This window comes from Pleurodeles waltl, chromosome 8, assembly GCF_031143425.1.
Source record: "Pleurodeles waltl isolate 20211129_DDA chromosome 8, aPleWal1.hap1.20221129, whole genome shotgun sequence".
In the NCBI taxonomy this organism is placed as follows: domain Eukaryota; kingdom Metazoa; phylum Chordata; class Amphibia; order Caudata; family Salamandridae; genus Pleurodeles; species Pleurodeles waltl.
The window spans coordinates 1,523,428,289-1,523,447,243 of record NC_090447.1 but is presented as its reverse complement, the minus strand read 5'-3'; the positions used below and the strand labels follow the sequence as shown (position 1 = coordinate 1,523,447,243).

At 44.2% G+C, this 18,955-nt stretch overlaps 1 pseudogene; it reads right to left on the bottom strand.

Annotated features, from left to right (window-relative positions):
- Window positions 1-18,955, bottom strand: part of LOC138248893 (zinc finger protein 850-like) — a 200,477-nt pseudogene that overhangs the window by 159,900 nt on the left and 21,622 nt on the right.

Sequence of the window (18,955 nt, the reverse complement as noted above, 5' to 3'; positions counted from 1 at the left end):
CAATGAATGGTTTCCACTGACAAAACTTATGCCATCGAAAACTAAAGTATGCACATGGGCTGCATCAACACAATTAAAAAGTCAAGGTTCATTTGTAGCAACAATGAAACACAAGAACACAAAAGTATAAGCACCCATTCACGTACTTCAAGATACTGCACCAAGTGCCTGCTTACTCAGTTACTGCACAGCTGCTGATAGGGGACTGATATCAGTGAACTACAACATGAAAGTTCATCACAAAATAGCAAGTCAGTTCCCTTCGTTTTTTTGTGGGTAACGAAAACTTAAGACTATGAAAGTACAATTGCATTTTAATGAGAACGAACGTCCTTTTGCTCAAAGACACAAACGAATTGCATTTCATGTACAAGAAACTGTTGAAAAGAGAGCTTGAATCCCCACTCAAACATGCTATAATTGACCATTCCACTAGTCCAATGGCATGGGTTTATCCCATATCAGTAGTGCCAAAAAAGACAGTGAAGGAGCTGTACGCATCTGTGTTGATATGCGTTAAGCTAACAAGGCAATTGAAAGAGAACGACATCCAGGTCCATACATTGCTGATGTGATCACACAATTGAACATTGCGAAGGCCTTCTCTCGCCTTGATTTGAGCAAAGGATATTATTAGTTGGAACTCAATAAGAATTTCAGGTACATTACCACCTTTTCTACACATATTGGACTGTTCTGATATAAATGAATAAGGGCCTGTTTTAGAATGAGGCAGACGGATTACTCTGTCACAACGGTGCTAGATATCTCGTCTGCTGAAATTTAATCGTATTCTATCCTATAGGATTTAGATTTAAGTGGACGGGATATTCGTCACCTTTGGAACCGAGTTACCCGTCCGCCAAGTTCTAAATCAGGCCCTTTGTTTCGGTGTGTCATCCGCTGCAGAGATTTTTCAAGATGTCATTCAACGTATCATACAGCCTGTCATGAATGATTTCAATTATAGTGATGACATATTGGTTTTCGGAGCTATACAGAAGGATCATGCTAAAGCTCTGACACAAGTGTATTGTTTACTTGCTGATGCAGGTCTAACTATGAATGCTGAGGAATGTGAGTTCAATAAGACAAAACTCAAATTCTTTGGCCATATCTTTCCCGATGGGGGTTTAACCCCCCCCTTCCTGCTAAATTGCAAGCCTTAACAACTGCCAATCCCCCACAGATGTTACCATGGTACATTAATTTCATGGCATCGCCAGTTACTGTTCCAGATACATAAGAGACTTTGTAACAGTGAGTTCTCCCTTGAGAGACAACGAAAAAGAATGATTCATTTCATTGGTCACATGAATACAAGCAAAGCTTTAAGACAATCAACCAGCCTATCAAGAACTCAACTAAAATTACATACTTTGATCCAAAGCTTCATACAGAGGTTGTGATTGATCCTAGCCCAGTCGAGTTAGGCGCGATCCTTGCCCAGCACAGTGGACACCCAAGTGCTTGAAGTCACATTGTGGCATATGCAAGCAGAAGTGTGTCCCTAACTGAACGTGCCTATTCACAGCCTGAGTAAGAAAGTTCAGCGTGGGTGGGTGTGGAGGTTGTGAAAAGTTTCATATGTTTTTATATGGAAAGCCTCTTACGCTTGTGAAAGATCATGAAGCATTATTGACCATCTTTGGCAATCCAAACACCAAGATGCCTCCTTGCATTGAAAGTTGGGGTAACAATTACAAGAATATACCGGGATGTGGAATTCCTATCACCTGACGCCCGGGACATATTGTTTGGGGTCAAGGGCAACACGTTTTCATGTTTATTTTGTGCTTGGGACAAGCAGACCCAACCCCCAGCAGCACAAACTCAGACAGTTTACAGAGAAGAGAACTGTCTGCAGTTGAGGTAATATGCGTGTCCATATGTTATTGCTGTTCGAACTTTTATTATGGTAAAAGCCTTCATTATCAGGGTGAGTGCTGAAAAATCAACTTTTTAAGGTCACACTGCACTACTGACAGTGGTTCCAGAAAAAACAAGCATTTGCAATGCAATAGGAATTGCATTTTCTAAAGTTAGAGCTACTGGCATTATAAATTCAGAACTGGACTTTTCTTGCCACATAAATTGATCAACCCTGTCTCATAATTTCGTCTTTTCCTGCCATGTTTTGTTGGTCACTGGCGACTACGGACATCAGAAATCACAAACCCTTGAGAAGATGAATGCACTATCTTGCATTGTTTAAACAGCTGAACAGAAATTGGAAAATAAGGATGGAAAAGTCTTGCAAGAATTCTTACCTAGCATTTCAACGAGCAGAGTAGCCTAAAAAGATGTATGGCCCCAATAAAGGAGATAAGCAATGCCCTCTGTGCGATGCCCTGAGTGCTGGCAGGAAGGGGCCATGGAGAGAGAGAGAGATACTCAGGAAGCGATGCAACACTAAGCAAGTTTCACATCATTGCTTCTAGGTTTAGCTACATTCTACCAGAAAGGGCATATTGTGGCTTTGTGAGCAGTGAACTAAACGACTGAGTGTTTCTTTTGTAAAATAGGCTTATTTTAGTAGTCCGAGGTAAACGAGGACACCATTGGAATAAAGCCAAAACAAATGTCAGCAACATGGGAGGAATGGAATGCTGCAACAAGGCTCAACAGTTTTAAAAAAACATACCATCGAACATGAAGCATGGCACCGATCTGCGAGAAGAAAGGATCGAGGCTCAGATTAAAGGGAAAACTGTAACCAGGCGGGAGGAGGGAGGTGGGGCCATCACACGCTGGAGGAATCGTGACGTAGTGTGATGGTCAACAAAAATGTTCTCTTAGTGGATGCTCCCTGGGTGGGAACTTAGCACGCAGAGGGACATTTAGCACAATGCACCAATAAAAGTGAAGCATTTAAGACAAGCATAACAAAGAACGAATGGCAAGAGTGGGTGTGGTTAAAGCCTGTATAGTGAACACAGCATGTCTTGCAGAGACAGCGCATTCGCTGCCTAGGCATGACCTAAAAAACTGTACAAACAAGTTTGAAATGTTTAACAATATTAGGCTAAGTATAATGCTCCCAGAATGCTCTCTGATTAGGTGCAAATGTTTGCAGACGCTTGTAAGCAAAAGTGATGATTCTTTGCTTTCAAAATAAAATGTTCCGAAAAAAATGAAAGCAGGAAAAAAACTTTTCGCTCCTTTGAAATTTTAGGTGCTATTTCTTTGAAGCGTCATTTAGTAAAATGTGTTGATGGATGCTAGTATTTCCCCAAAATATTCCTAATGGAAAATCAGTGTAACCATTTTCAACAAGATTAGGGGAAGCATGAAAATAAACAAGTACTGGCAAAGCCAACTGATCTGACATTTTTTGTGACTCTTTTGGTTTCGTCAATGTGTGTCTTGCTTTGACTTGGCTTTTGTAACACTTTCTTATTGTGGGAGCTACCAGGCCCTTACCATTGTAAAAAACACTGGCAAAAATAAAAAAACTTTTTTGGTCTCAAAAAGCACACATTGCCACCAGTGGCGTAACAAAGGCCCCGCAGCCCACTCCCGGGGCCCCCCTCAGCACAGCACCCTACCCTAAGTGAGTCTGGAGGTGAGGGGGCCTCTATATTCTTTGCAGGGGGCCCCGTCCAGTTTCTTTATGCCACTGACTACCACAGTGGTTCCTGGTACTGAACAAATGTTGACAATTTGTGTGACAATATGCTCCTTGTGGAAGAGCAGAATACGATCACTCACAGTAAAGCCAGCCGATAGAGAGAGAAATAGAAGTTTCATAAAAACACAATATCTTTGTTTACGCCAGACCTAATTAGGGACCCACTTCTTGAAGAAAGTCACAAAAGGGCATCCACGGTATATGTATTTGAATTAGTGGCTCTGCACTCTGGGGGCTCCTTAGAGGACCCTACAGAAGTAGACCAGGAAATTGTATTCCTAGAAAGTATCTATGAACTGTATTTTAGCACCAGCAAATATGCATGTGTAGATTTGCTCATATAAAAATCTATTGAGCATTTATAAGTTAACTTTCCCTCCAACCACTTTTTTCCCAACCCTGGAAGAACTTCTACTTCTGCCTTTGTCAGGAGTAAATTTCAAACCTCTCTCATTATGCGAAAAGATTAGAGAAGAGCTGGTAAAAATCCTAAAAAACAGGCTAGTAGGTTTGCAGACTCAAAGGCATTCCAGCCCTGGAACTGTTGCTTACTGCTTCCTCCATTCCAAGAATGTAGATCTGCGGAAAAGAGGCAAAATAAGGAAATTGCTATAGTAGGGACTGAAATTGCAAGTAGTTAAGCCCTACTATAGTAGTAGTCCTGGTATAATCAGAGAGGCTATTGTAGGAAAGTCCCTCTTTCTGGCATGGTTACTCCCACTTTTTGCCTATTGTCAGTGTGCTTAAACTGTTATCACTGGGATCTTGTTAACCAGGACACCAGTGATTGTGCTCACTGGTGTACCCCTGTAAGTCCTAGTATATGGTCCCTAGGTACCCAGGGCATTGGTAAACCAGGAGTACCCAATGGGCTGCAGTACGTATTATGCCACCCATGGAAGCCCATGCAAACTGTGTCTGCAGGCCTGCTATTTGCAGCCTGCGTGAAAAAGTGCATGCACCCTTTCACTGCTGGTCATTACACCACATCACTGTAAGTCACCACTATGGTAGGCCCTTCCAGTCCTAAAGGCAGGATGCAGGTTCTTGTGTGTGTGGGCACCCCTGCAGGAGCAGAGGTGCCCATATGAACTCCAGTTCCAATTCCCTGGACTGGAAGAGGGGGGGAAGCCATTTTAGCTATGTACTGGCCATAGGTCACTACCTATGGTCCAGCTACATAATAGTGACTCTGAACCTAGGCGTGTTTGGTATCAAACATGTCGGAATCATACCCCAATACTGATGCAAGTATTGGTGGCATGATTCCATGCACTCTGGGGGGCTCCTTAGAGTACCCCCCCCTATAGTTCCTACCAGTCTTTCAGGGTCTGCAAGCAGCCCATGCTGCTGCAGCCCCTCAGACAGGATTCTGCCTACCTGCTGCTTGATCAGCTCAAGCAGGGGAAGGCAGAACAAAGGGGTGGTGTTCAGAGCTCCTCCAGGTGGCCACTTTATTCTGCCATTTTGAAAACAAAATGGGCAGAGGCCCTTAGGAGCACCGGACTGGTCAGGTTAGGCAGATGACGTCAGTGACCCCCTCTGATAGGTGGTCACCTTGCAAAGTGACCAAGTCCCTTTTAGGGTTATTTAGGTACTCCCTTGCAGGTGGATCCCCGGATTCGGCATGCAAAACTTCACCAGGACTCCTCTGCAACGCCCTCTTCTGCTCCTAGCCACCAGAACCGCTGCTGGACAACACAGGAACCAAAAAAGACTGCAACACCGAGACGACCTCTCCTTGCAACATTGTTTACGCGACTCCTGTCAGCAACTTGCAACATTTCCACGACTGTGCATTCTCTGGGGTGACTTCAGCTACACCAAAGAAGCAAGAAGGAATCTCCCTTGGAGTGAAGGAGTCACTCCCCTGCATCTGCAGGCACCTAAGGCAACGACATCTGGCTGCTGGGATCTGCTGTCCTCTGAACCTGCAAAGATTCTCCAGCACAGGTGGTGGTTCTGAGAGGACCCTTGAGTCCTCTCTGCCTTCTGTCCTACTTGGGAGATGATGATTCCTTGCCTTTTTCTCCAAGATAGAACCCTTGCGCACAGTGACTGTTCCAGCAACCAAGGCTTTTTGACTCCTGTTCCAAGGGATCCTCGGGCTCCAAGTAGCCCTGGCCCCCAGCACTCTAGCTCTGCAAGGACAGCCTCCTCTCTGCTGATCCGGCAACGTGGGACTCCTCTTCAGGTGTGCTGTCTGGGCCTCACTGCGACTTGCTGTGCCCGCTGCCAGTGGGTTGCTTGTGGGGGCTCCAAGTGCTTCTGCTGGCTCTCCTATCTTCTGAGGGTCAGCCCGGACTCCCCTCCAAGGGTTGAGTCCCCAGGACCTTGCAGCTCTTCAGTTCTGCAAATCTCCAACAGCTCCAGTTGCATTTGCTTGTGCTTGTTGGTGGGCCTCCTGACCACCTACTCATATGCAATCCGGCGACTGTTGAGGGACAGCTCCTAGGTGACTTCAGGGACTCCTCTGCAACTCTTGGACTTCACAGCTGGACTTCATCCACCACCGTTGACCCAAATCTTCACCCACAGATGGGTGGGCATTGCCTCCTGCCCTACCTGGACACTCTTGCATGGACTGGACTTTGTCTCCTTCTTTTGCAGAACCTCTTCATCCAGAATCCACTGTTTGGTTCCACCAGTCTTGCTCTACTTTCATGGAAGTATGAAGTAAACCATGCCCATGACGTACACCACTCACTGATGTAGGCTGTGCAGCCAGTGTAGCAGAAATTGTGGAGAAAAGCACTAGTATGCCAAAGTTTTTTCAAACATTTCTTTGGAAAGATAAACCACCTGAAAATCCCTGATTTGGGTAAGGTCTTCCTGGCACAGCATGAAAATATTGAAATATGTAATAACCTATTCAGAACCTCTGGGTCTGAGGCAAATTATGAAGAATTTGTGCTAATAAATTCCCCATTTGGCTCAGTGTTTTGAAAATGTTTGTGGTGAAAATCTTAAATTTGCTTTAAAAGGCCTGCACGAGGCATTCAGGGGCAGTTATTTACCTCCCTCACACATTACAAATTGGCACACTGCGAAAGTAGAACTGCATCACATCAGCAGCATGAAGACGTATGTACCTTACCTGCAGAAATATTTCTAGATGCACTGTACACATGAGACTGTACCATCCAGCTGTGAGCCGCATGCGCAGAAACGGGTCTTGAGTTACTGGGCATGTTGTAGTGTCTCTCCTCAGCGCACAGGCAGGCCGCTTCTCTATGCAGGCTCCAGTGAGCACTCTCTCATCCCTGCGCATACCTTCCTAAGCAATTAACATGTATTGTGTGCACATGCGCTTTCGTGCGGGGTCTCGTTGTGTGCATGTTCAGTGAGCTGTGCCTGATTTGCTGTCCTGAATATGTTTCTTCGGGCTCCACAATGAACTGGGCTGGGGCCTGGCACCTTGAAGGTGAACCACCAATGTCAGGCCTTGAGTGGGATCTAAAGACTGGGAGGTGGACCTCAGGGCCAGGCCTGCAGCGGTGAGTAAAGAAAGCATAGAAGGTAGTGGACTGCTTAGTTCAGGCCCAGAGACCAAGACCTGGATGGCACACATCCTGGTCAAGTTGGAGTGACCGAACTCTAGTAAGGCGTTTTAGGCTACCCTCCTTATATTTGTCTAGTTTCTTACATGTGAGTGCTTTTAGAAACCAAGTTACAGTTAGTCGACACACATGTTTTTGAATTCTGGGTAAACAACTCCTGAACACACTGCTGCTGAATCTGCACAAAGTGAAGTCTCAGTAGGGGCCATAAAGCAAGAAGTTATTACATGGGCCGGGGAGCTCTCAGACCCACAAGCCAGGTTTCACCTGGTATTTGGAGAGGGTCACCCATTTCACTGTAATTCATATGGAAAAAAGACAAACATTTCTAGTGCATTGTGCATGAGCAAGCGTGGAAAACATCAGTTAATCTCAGGAGATCCTGCCGCTGGGAGTGGTTGCCTCTGCGATCGGAGACATGACCCTCTCTTTAAAGGGCTTGTTTCTGTGTGCAGTGTTCTGAAAATATTGGTTATCCTGCAGGGAACCATGTTGGTAAGACAAAATTAAGTTGCTTTTCAATACAGTTTGCTGAAAATGTTATCTCTGATTTTTCATGATTTATTCAATATAAACACTGTTTACACTTTCCTAATCTTAGATACTAACACCCTGGTTCTGAGTTTGTGGGAGTAGTAGCGATTAATTATCAAAACTGGTAAATAACAATGCCCTGGGTACATTACTTCTCTGGTGTGAGAAACAGCTCCTATTCCGAGCTTGAGGGAATAAAAAGCAGATTTTGGTGCACAGTTTTCCCGTGTTAAACTCTGGCAGTCTTGACCTGCTGAAATTAAACGAGGGGTGAGGCATTTAACGCAATCTCTGCAGTCTGATTAGTTCTTCATCCAAGGACATGGAAATCTCTCAAGAACAGTCAGTGCAACAATTCTCCATTCACATCAATTAGCCATCCACTTTCGGAGAACTTTTCAATTTCCTTCGTGATACCAGGGTTCCTACATGTGAGTTATTTAATCCTGCATTCTGGGAGCTGCAAATGAAAAATACAGCCCGTGTGAAAGCTCTCCATTCACTTCAATAAACCAACCCCAGTCGGGGAACCTTTCAGATTCCCTCTTGGTGACAATCGGTAACTGGTTGCCGTTACCTGACAAGTACTGAACTCTGCATAGCGACTCAGACATATTTGTATAGCAATTTATGCTAATCTATTAGAAGGAAGTTGGTGGGAGGGAAGTCCTGCAAATAAAAGAAAATCCCTCAAAATAACACTGTTTCCTAAGTAAAATTATGACAAAGTGTATTAACAATTCTAAACTAATAAATAATGAGCAGGGATCTGTAGATCCAGGCAAGTTCCCCCAGGGGGTTGGGGAGGAGAACATAAATTAGGCCATTTGACTTTCACTTTGGGTCTGCCAGACCTTTCCTGGCGATCCTAAAGAGGGAAAATTGCACACCAGACTATCAGCTCTAAAGAGAGCAGACTTTCTGATGTATATAAACCAACTGCCCCCAAGCCCAATGGTGTAATTAACCACCAGCAGGGGCACCAACAGTGAAATTATTATGGCCCCCACAACTTTAAGTAGAGTGAACAGACCGTCAGATTGGGAGACATTTGTGGCAAAGTACCCTGTCCTCCAAATTCTAAATGAGACTTCAAGTTAATTATTTCATTGTCCACATTAGAATCAAATGACAAGAATACTGAGGACATTGTATGTGTATTTAAATGGCTGAGCATGTGCCTTTGGTGTCTCATTAATCTTGAAGTAATAATGAAATAATGAATGCAGATATTGATTGAGAACTTTACTGTGAATAAATACTGTTAATGCACTGGCCTCCATAACTGAACTTAAATGATTAAGCTATTTGAAATAGCTCATACCCAGGACGACCACAGACATCTGATGGTTCCACATATCTCCTTAATGTCACACAAACTCCTAAGAAGTCGCTCGTTTGTGTGACAATAAGGAGACACTCCCCCTCCTTTTGACCTGGGGCAAACTGCCTTCCAGATTTAGGGGCGCAGTAGGGTAATCCCCTACAGGTAGGCCTATTACTACTTGTATTTCTACACTATCTTTACTCCTCTTAGTCACTAAATGCATAACTAATTAGGGATCCCAGGCCCTGAAGAATGCCCCTAGACCTTCCTTGGCTCTTTGTAGCGGGCAGAAGCATGTTGGCCAGTTATAATTACTAGATAGGGGACCCCGTGAGACATTGCTCTCACATTTGGGTCCCATCCTTTGTTCTTAACCTCACCAGCTGTCACCACGATTAAAAGTGTACTATTACACAGGTGACTGACTAGGTGTCTTTATATCGTTCCATAGCATAGCTGGATCCCATATTCTTCCAGAAAATTTGAATTTTCGCACTCCCTCCCGTTCTTTTTACGGTGAGGTTGAGCCCGCCCAGGTGGCACCATCCTACCTGGGTGGGACTAGGTGGTCATATGATGAAGCATGACACTAGATAGTGTGTGAGACCACCTAGTCCATAAAGGAAAATTTCCCCTTTCTCCCTTGTTTTCCTTTCCCCCCTTCCACACCAAATTAACCCCCACAGCACGCCACATGACACTCATAGTTTGAGAATAGGGAGCCCTAGGTAATTCCTTCTGTAAAGGCCCGTGCGGATAAGTGACCCCCATACCTTTTTGTGGCTATGATGCTCTAGATCTTGCAACACGAGGTTACCCGATGAGAACTGTTAGTGGCAGTTATAGTAATACAAATGAGTAAAAATGTAGATTTAGCTGACTTGTGAATATGAACATAATGTTGGCAGTGCCACCTAGCAGCAGGTTAGTAGTTAAGAGTGGGTAACGTGCTCTGGGAGGTTTAGAACCCACCTCTTACCTACCTGAACTTACCATTGGCTTAGTCCATCGTTGCTATAAATTACGTGCTTCTGATTGGCCAGCACATCGTCTGCTGCTTTGCGGTCCATGCCGTCTTGAGGAGCCTGAGCCAAGTACTCCTTCTAATCACTACCACTGGCTAATAGCCAGTCCTTCCACTGACCACATACGTCCCAAGGGACTTCATTTTTATGGGCGAGCGCAAAGCGCTCCGTCCATGATGTAATCTCTCTTTGGGCTTCAAACCACAACCAGGTCACGTCAGTCACTTTCATTGGTTCCTGGGCTTGCTCTTTAAAATCTTCTTGCTTTCATTTGTAAAAGGCATGTATACGTCATGCCTCTTCTGGTGTTTAGCCCACCTACACAGCACCAGTAAACTACTGAAACCATTCGAGGCTCAATGTTTTCAGCATGGTGTCCGGACTACTTTATCTGTTTATTTTCCAGCACGATCGCGCTGGGGTTTGCATAGGGCAATTGTGCTCCGTTTTTCCGTTTTCAATTTGAGCGCCATCCCGCTGCATTTTACATAGCGCCATTGCGATGTGTTTTTTTTTTTTCTTTTAATTTTTGTGGCAAGAAAAGTCCGGTTAGGAGTTTACAACGCAAATGGCTCTAACTCTAGCAAATGCGAGACCAGTTGCATTGAAAATGCTTGTTTCTTCTTACAAATGCACTCTCTAGGAATGCACGTTTCTGTAGGTTGTCTGCTCAAGCGCACACTGTCTTGCAGCAAGTAACTGCTTCACAATATTATATATGCATGAATCACAGTGCATGAGTTCGCTATTTTGAATGTTGCGTTCTAAAACTAGAAATCATGCTCACACACAGGAAAGTTTTTAAGCAGTATGCATCATCTCCATGTGTCACAAGTTTATATTCTGAGTTTATATACAGTGTGCAATTAAATAATGAAAACTGCGTATCTCGTCTCTGACCGGAAAGACACAAAAAGCGTAGATGTCAGTGCATTTTCAAACTTTTTTTGTTTAGTGACTTTTTTATTACTGACTATGAAACATTGCTTCGACTTCCCTGACACTCCCACCCACTCCTGCTTCGTCTCTGTTTCTCCGGCTCCACTCTGTCTCTACAGAAGGCTCCCAGGGGCCGTCGCTCGGGTGCACATGGATAACTGCAGGCAGCAGCTACTGCCGGTGCAGCTGATTCACTCCCACCCAGTTTCTGTCACATGACCATCGGCGGCGGGGCTCATTGTGGCGGTGGCAGCAGTCACCCCCCAACCCCCGCCCCCTCCTTTAGGGGCAGCACCCTGCCAGCAGTGCACTCACACATGCCACCTGCACTTAGTCCGTGTGGCGATCACACAAGGTGCCCCCGCAGTTGTGCACACTGGTTTAAACCCTCTCCAAACCCTAGAGTAGACCTTTTCAGCCACAGGCTAGAGCATAAACAGTAATTAGAAAATGCGATTAAAATTTAATTTAACATTGTATTGTGTGTTTTTTTAATTTCCTTTTTTTGGCCTTGGGTCTCTTGAATCCTCGCAGCTTGACATCATTCATTTGCCGATCCCTTTCTTCCATCCCACTGCCTCCTTACATTTGCTTCGATCCGTCATATTCAGAGGAAAAGAACAAGATGGCCGACGCTGCTTTGGAACACCTAATGGGAATGCCTTTTAATTGTGTGTTCCAAAGGAGTGCCAGATGTCTTATTCTTTTACTGAGAACGGCAACTCACACAGAGCATTTCTTGGCACTAAAGGGAAATACAACCAGAAAAACAGCATCACTATACAAAGCAAAAGATGAAGACTGCTGCAAAATATGGGGTTTTAATATTTTTTTATTTTTTTATCCATTTTATGTATTTGTGTTGCTTGCAGGCGATTTACTTAACTACAATTAGATCAAGTGTACATCACAAAGATTCCATTCTTCGCAAACTTAGTCCCCTCAAGTTCATTCCACTCCCCCAAATCATCTATTTCCATACCATATGCCCCCGAATCCTCCCATTCTTTCAGTTTCGGTGGTTCTACTCTGTATTTTTAAGTAATTGAACATCTTAAAATACATTTTAAAAAGTGTTCTTAAGGCGACCACCATTAACACATTATAGCTGTTTTTCTTTTTTTTTTTTTTTAATTACTTTAAGCTATGCGAATGTGGGTAGTACAGGGAATAAATAGGACGAACTTGCTACACTTTTTTCAACCCCACCCCCGCATTACACATTTTGGCTTTATTAGTGTTTTTGACCAGTTCACAACAGAACTGATTGCTGTGCAGCACGCCTTAAAGTATAGGAAAAAAGAGCTGTGATGCGGCCAACATTGGCCACCTCATACTCGTGTTATTTTCTTTACTCTCATCCATGTCTCACAGCAGCCTGCGCTGCTGTACAACATGTTTAAAAACATTGAAAAAGTCAATAGACATCGCATAGGTAAAACCTATTGGCTTTGCCAATGCTTGTTAATAATTTTGTCACATAGCTCTATACGCCTATGTGGATGGATGTGAATGTATGATTTAAAATTTTGAATTTGATTTTCGCCTCAAGTGGGAGCCAATGGAGGTCACTCGGTATAGAGGAGACATGATAAGATGTTCTTTTCCTTTAGATTGTCCATGCTGTGGAGTATATTAGTGCTTTCGGGAGTTGCAAGGCTTCGGCGTTAGGCAGGAAGGATGGCATTTTCTGTGCCTTATCTGGATATTATGAGAGCATGAATGTCAGAATTGAGTAGATAGTTACAGAGCAGAAATGTGACCATGCCACCACAGCAGAAAGTCTCCCAAGAGTCTCAGGTTCAGGACGTCATCAACAACCAAGTGAGCCAGCTTTTCTCCCACCACGGGGGAGCACAAATACTATAGGGCAAAAATGAAGTGCTGTTTTTATGTATTCAAACTTTAGATTGCAGCATAACTAGATAGGAGAGCAGCTGTGATTGTATTTTGGTTGTAAAAGTAGTAATCAACAAGAGAGTTGAAAGTCGGGATATACCTTTTAAGTAAAGAATGCATATATATATAGATCCCAGTAATTCTTCTGGAAAACCTCATTATGTAAACTTGCTACTATTATGCATCTAATTGTTAGTATGTTCAATCTCAGGGTTTTAATCCCAATTTAAGTGATTAATGAATAAATACAGGCTTCATGTACCCATCCCATGACGCTGGCAAAGCTGCATTATCTGAAGAAAATAGAATTCCTCCATGTAAGCGGCCAGCTTAGGATCACAGCTCATAGACTAATTATCTGTAGAATTGACAAGGGTAATACCATCCTCTCTGACCTTCCAGCTAACTCCCTCCTAGTCCCAAAGGACACCGTCCATACCATGGCTCACCTAGTCACAGAGAAAACAAATCAGATCAGATAACCCTCATTTTTTGGAATTTAACCTGGCTATTGTTTGACACATGCTTTCAAAATCTGCTGTCGAACATTCAGGGCCCTAAATTCCGGCAAACAAATCAACTTAGTCTGAGAAAAATGGGATGGGGTTAAAAAAATAAAACAAAAAAGTGTTTTTCTTATGGTCATTGTCATAGACTCTTCAGACACACATGCAGCCAGAACCGCTGGACGGAATTACACCAAATTTGGCAGAAAGGTAGCTTTTGGCCCGCAGATTATGCTTTCTATTATTTGGTGTAAATCCGTGCAGTAGTTTTTGAGATAATAAACACAATCCAAATTTGCATATCTAGAAGCTCAAATACTTCACGAATAGTCCCGATCTCTTGCTGAGATTTGACTGACTGTCAACACTTCAACCAGGAAGTGTTGGCAGCCATTTTGGGACTCTGCTTTAGCCGAGTCCCAAAAAACTGAAAAAATAAAGAAAAGGGAGCAGGGTACGGTTACCCTAACCGACTAGCCTTGGTCCAGGGGTCCCCCTAGGATCCGAGCAGGGTAAAAAAGCATTTAAAAAAAAAAAATATTCACAGCAAAAGTGGGGAATATTTGCTGTGATAAAACAAACAAACCCAAGTGCAGTCGTCCGCGCTTCCTTTTAATATTGTCCCCGGTTGGGCCATGTCCTTGGGCATGGTCCATCCTGTGGACATGGGCCTACCCCGGGGACCACCACCTCCCTGGGGCTACAGTATCAAATGAAAAAGGGTTACCCAGTGACCTTTAGGGCCCCTGGGGCTACCTCCTCCCCAGGGCTATATTTGAAAATTATGTGGTGGGCCATGCGCACACACCCTGGGATCACAACTTTACAGTGACATTATAGTTAGGAAATAGAATTTAAAAAAAACATAGGAATTCACTTAAAAAAAAACGAAGGTTACAGAGAGGTTATAGTTAGGTTCTGAATTTACTCGGACAAAACCATGGAAATTCACTGCTAATTACCCCACATACTACATCACTCATGACATCTTTGATAATATCAATGTAACACTTGCAGTAAAATTATTTAGGAGAAAACTGCACAGGGGTGTGAGTTATAGTTATCTTAGAGCCGCAGGTCAGTTGCTACTCTCAGTGCCTCATTGTTGGGCACCACAGGGTCTCCTCAGACGTCCTCTGGGGTACAGGGGGCTCCAGCAACAGTTGGCAGTGTGTTTCTGGGGCTGCCGAGGACTGGGAGGCTAGATCCTTTGACACGGGTTGTGAGCTCCGTCAGATTCACTCCTGGTGTGGGGGAGACAGTGGCTTGCAGGGTGTGTGCGGCAACCTCGGGAGAGCCGGGGGAACAAGCAGCGGCTTTCAGGTGCTGTCTCGTGCTCCATCCCTCTGGGCCAGCCCAGAGCTGGTTCTGCTGGAGTTGTCTCTGCCGCCGCACTGTCTCCAAGGGAGGGGGCTGCACGGAGGGAGGCTCTGGCAGTCAGTTTTGGGGAATCCAACAAAAGGGATGAGTGCCACAGGACGGCCCTACTCTCCCTTGGGTGTAAGTCGCAACCCCCATCACTGGGGGGCATGGAAGGGAAACACAATACTCAAGGTTCAGGGGGAGCGCTCAGACAGAACCATGCGGGGCAACCCCCAGCGCTTCCCCAACAGGATACCACCATAGGAAGGAGCTTGAAGGTGAACAGAGGGGCTCCCTATGCATTGGTGGTGATGGGGAAGTACACCTCGATTCCTGTGTGCTCACCAGGCCAGTGAAGCCCTTCAGCACAAGGTATAGCGCTCCCCAGGCACTATAGCTGCAGGGGCAGCACTAGTAATGGGGGAATCCTCTGCTGACCCCTGTACAAATGTAATTGGCCCCACATCTCCCAGCCCAGGAATACCATTCAGTAAGCAGATGTAATCCTGTTACACCTCCACCCTCTATGTGTAATGACAGTCTGGAAAGTAAGCACAAAGTGCAGCTGTCACTCGACCCCAGATGTGGATTGGAGCCAGGCTGCAAAGCACAAAAGTCATAAGCAAAGTGAAATCCTCCCTTTCTACAAGAGTAATACAAAATCCACCTACACTAATAAGCAGGATTTTTCACTAACATTCCAAACATACTAAACATGACCATGGTGCTCCTCGTAGATCAAAAATTACCATTAGACATACATAAGGGAACTCCTAATGCAAACCTATGAGAGAAGCATCACTCACAGCAGTGAAAAAACAAATAGGCTGTTTGTCACTACCAGGACATGCCACACAATAGGCACATATTCTACCTTTTACCTACACAGCCCCCTGCCCATAGGGCTACCTAGGGCCTAGCCTGTAAGTAGTAAAAGGGGAGTTCCAGGCCTGGCAAGTAAATGTAGATGCCAAGCCAATGGGGTATTAAATTGTGCATGCAGGCCCTGCAGTGGCACGCCTGAGACAGATTTGAAAGGCTACTTCTGTGGGTGGTGCAAGTTGCGCTGCCACCCCACTAGTAGCATTTAATTTATAGGCACTGGGTATAAGGGATATCACTATACAAGGGACTTACAGGTAAATTAAATGTGCCAATCAGGTGTAAGCCAATCATACCAAGTTTAGAAGGGAGAGCATATGCAATTTAGCACTGATCTAGCAATGACAAAGTGCCCAGAGTCTCAAAGCCAACAAAAAGAGGGTCAGAAAAACAGGCGGTGGAAAGCAAAACTGTTGGGGATGACCCTGCAAAAAGGGCCAGGTCAAACATAAATGCAGCCCATTTTCCTGGAAGGAAAACTGGATTATTTTATGTTTTTTAAGTTCTCGTCATTTTTTAAGAGTAGGCAGTGGCCCATAAGAGCACTACTTGCTCTAAAAATGTTTTAACAAACATTCATAACGGGGAGGAGATCCAGGATACCTTCCCATTTGCAAGTGGGTTACCACCTGCTTGAAGTAGGTAGTAAGATGTGAATGTCATGCAACTGCATTTCAGTAGCAAAACATTCACACATACCACTCCGATTCGTTATTAGAAATGGATGCCCTACACGCCCTTCCTAAAACCGAATCACAAACCCAATTTGCAATTCGGTAATAGATTACTGAATCACAAATAGGACTTTGTACATGTGAAAAAGCCTTTTTGTGTTTGCGACCACAAAAAGCCTTTGTGTATCTGGCCCTTAATTTTTTATTTTTCCTTTTTTATTGTAGTGCAAAGATTTTTGATTTCCTTGGTGGTGAATTATGCTTGCAGGTTCGGCATTGGTAAATCTGCATTTGTCTGTAGTTTCATGTGTTTGGCAAGGGAACGTTTTTCTGTAACATTTATTTCAAATAAGTATCACTGCCCTGCTTGAGTGTTTTTTGACTGTTATAATAATTGTAGCATATTTAACATATGTTTTATTTTTTTATTCAAATTCACGTTCTGTGATGTATTGTCTTCAGTGTCATGTTTTTTGTTTTTTACTTGTAAAGGCATATCTTGGGTGCTGTCTGTGAAGAATAGATGGAGTTGATAGCAAGTAGGGGGGATACATAGGTATCTTTATATGGTAGGAAGTTCATTGTGTGGTTTGTATTCAGTTTCTTTGCATATCGTTATATTTCAATAGTTGTATTTACTGTTTGATACAGCCATAGTTTGATTTCTAATTTGGACGCAGTGTTTATACTTGTCTGTGCTTTGAGACCTTTTTATTTGTAAGCATTGTGGCTGCTCTCAGGCGGACTACCTGGCAGGTTGTTGGTTTGCTTTTTGAAACTCCCTTTGAACAAGGCTCTGAGACTGACGCTGCGTCTGAAGCAGAGGACCAAGCGCAATATTCTGGCAGTGAAGTTTCTGTTTGAGAAGCTTCATCTGATGATGAAGCCACTATTAAGCATAATGACCTGTCTCATTTAGAGGAGGACATTGCTGTGCTTGTAGTTCAGCATGAGCAAGTTGGATTGAAGCCAGAGGCTGGAAGGCTTCCAATTGGAAGTGCTGAGCCCTGGGTTGCCTCTAATATGGTGCAAACTGTTTTGCCTGTCTTTAGTCAAACGTTCTTTATTAGAGTTTTGTAATATGACATATACAGATAGAACACGTCAGAGAAATTGACATCAGCTTTAAAGTGTAGTACTAACGTGGTTCACAGTTTCCAAGAAGACTGGTGTCAATTTTCAAAGATACATCAAATGTCTGTGTTTGGATGGTACACAGAAGGAAGGAAAACGAATTGCAAACCTATAAATATAGTAAAAAACTGAAGATAATACAATATACACCATGAGAAGAAACATTTAACATCTTCCATTGAGAACCTAGTAAAGAATATAAGTTTTTTTACAGTCTCCCAATTCTGGAGGCAAAAAGCCTGGGGGTCATGAATACTCTATCTGAAAGGAGTGGAGTGGAGTGCTCGGGTGAGAGTCGGTCAAGCCGTAAGGGGGAGTCCTCTGGAGAGAAAAGACACTAGTGGTCACCCGCTAGTATTCGCAGTTTTTTAAACAATCTCTAAGAATATTCTCCATGCGTTCCATGGCCAGAGCCTGCCAGAGTCTTGTGTGCTATTAAGTGATCCAGGGAGCTGTTGGCTTCTTTGCCGTCCCCAGGCAAAGCCACATAATCGCCCTATCACTTGAGGTTTGATATTTAAGGGATTTGTCTCTAAGTCCTAAGAGGGTAAAACCCAGGGAGGCCGGGATCGGGTAACCCAATATGCCTTTTATTTGGGCTAATATTTTGGACATGTATGGTTGAATCAAAGGGCAGTCCCACCAGATATGTCTGAAGTCCTCCCAACACACCACAGCCCCTCCAGGAGTTGTCATCCGTATTTAGAAAGATCTTTTTGAGGTTTGTGGGGTATAAGTACCAGTCATATAAAGTTTTTATAGTGAGCTTCCCTCAACCCCATGGAGTGGTTGTATTGTGGGATATCGTGCCACAATCGTGTCCACTGGTCTTCTGAGATCTGTTCGCCTAGGAGGTTGGACCAGAACTCTACATGGCAGGTAGTGGTGCAGGGGGGTCGTGTCCAGTAGGAGTTGAGAGATGAAATTGCCCCTTTAGAGTCTAGATGTGTTTTCACAAATTGTTCTACAGGAGAAAGGTCTCATGTTGCTGCATCCCTAATGTCTGGGAGCAAGTGTTGTAACTGTGTATAGTGGTACCTTTCAGTTAGTGGCAGTCCAAAGTTCCTCTGACAATTTTTGAAAATATGTCGGGCCTGTGTAATAAGTCAGATATCACTAGACACCCTCCTGTCCTCCATCTCTCTAAGGGCCCCTGGGAGAGGGCTGGTGGGAAAGCCGGATTGAAGTGGATGGGCATAAATGGTGATGGGAATTGGGCCCATGCTCCCGACTTACTTACATTGTCACAAATGTCTAGAGTTGTTTTTGTGGGGGTGCTAAGGTACACACTACTGGGTCTATTGGGGTTGGGCTTTCATAACCGGTCCCAATTAGAGCACCCAGACACTGCAGGGTCCATATGAAGCCAGTGCTTATCCGACTCTCTAAGAGACCACTCCGTGATCACTTGTAGTTGTGTCACCTTGTAATACATTTGGAAGGCCAGGAGAGCCAATCCCCTGGCCGATCTTGGAAGCCGAA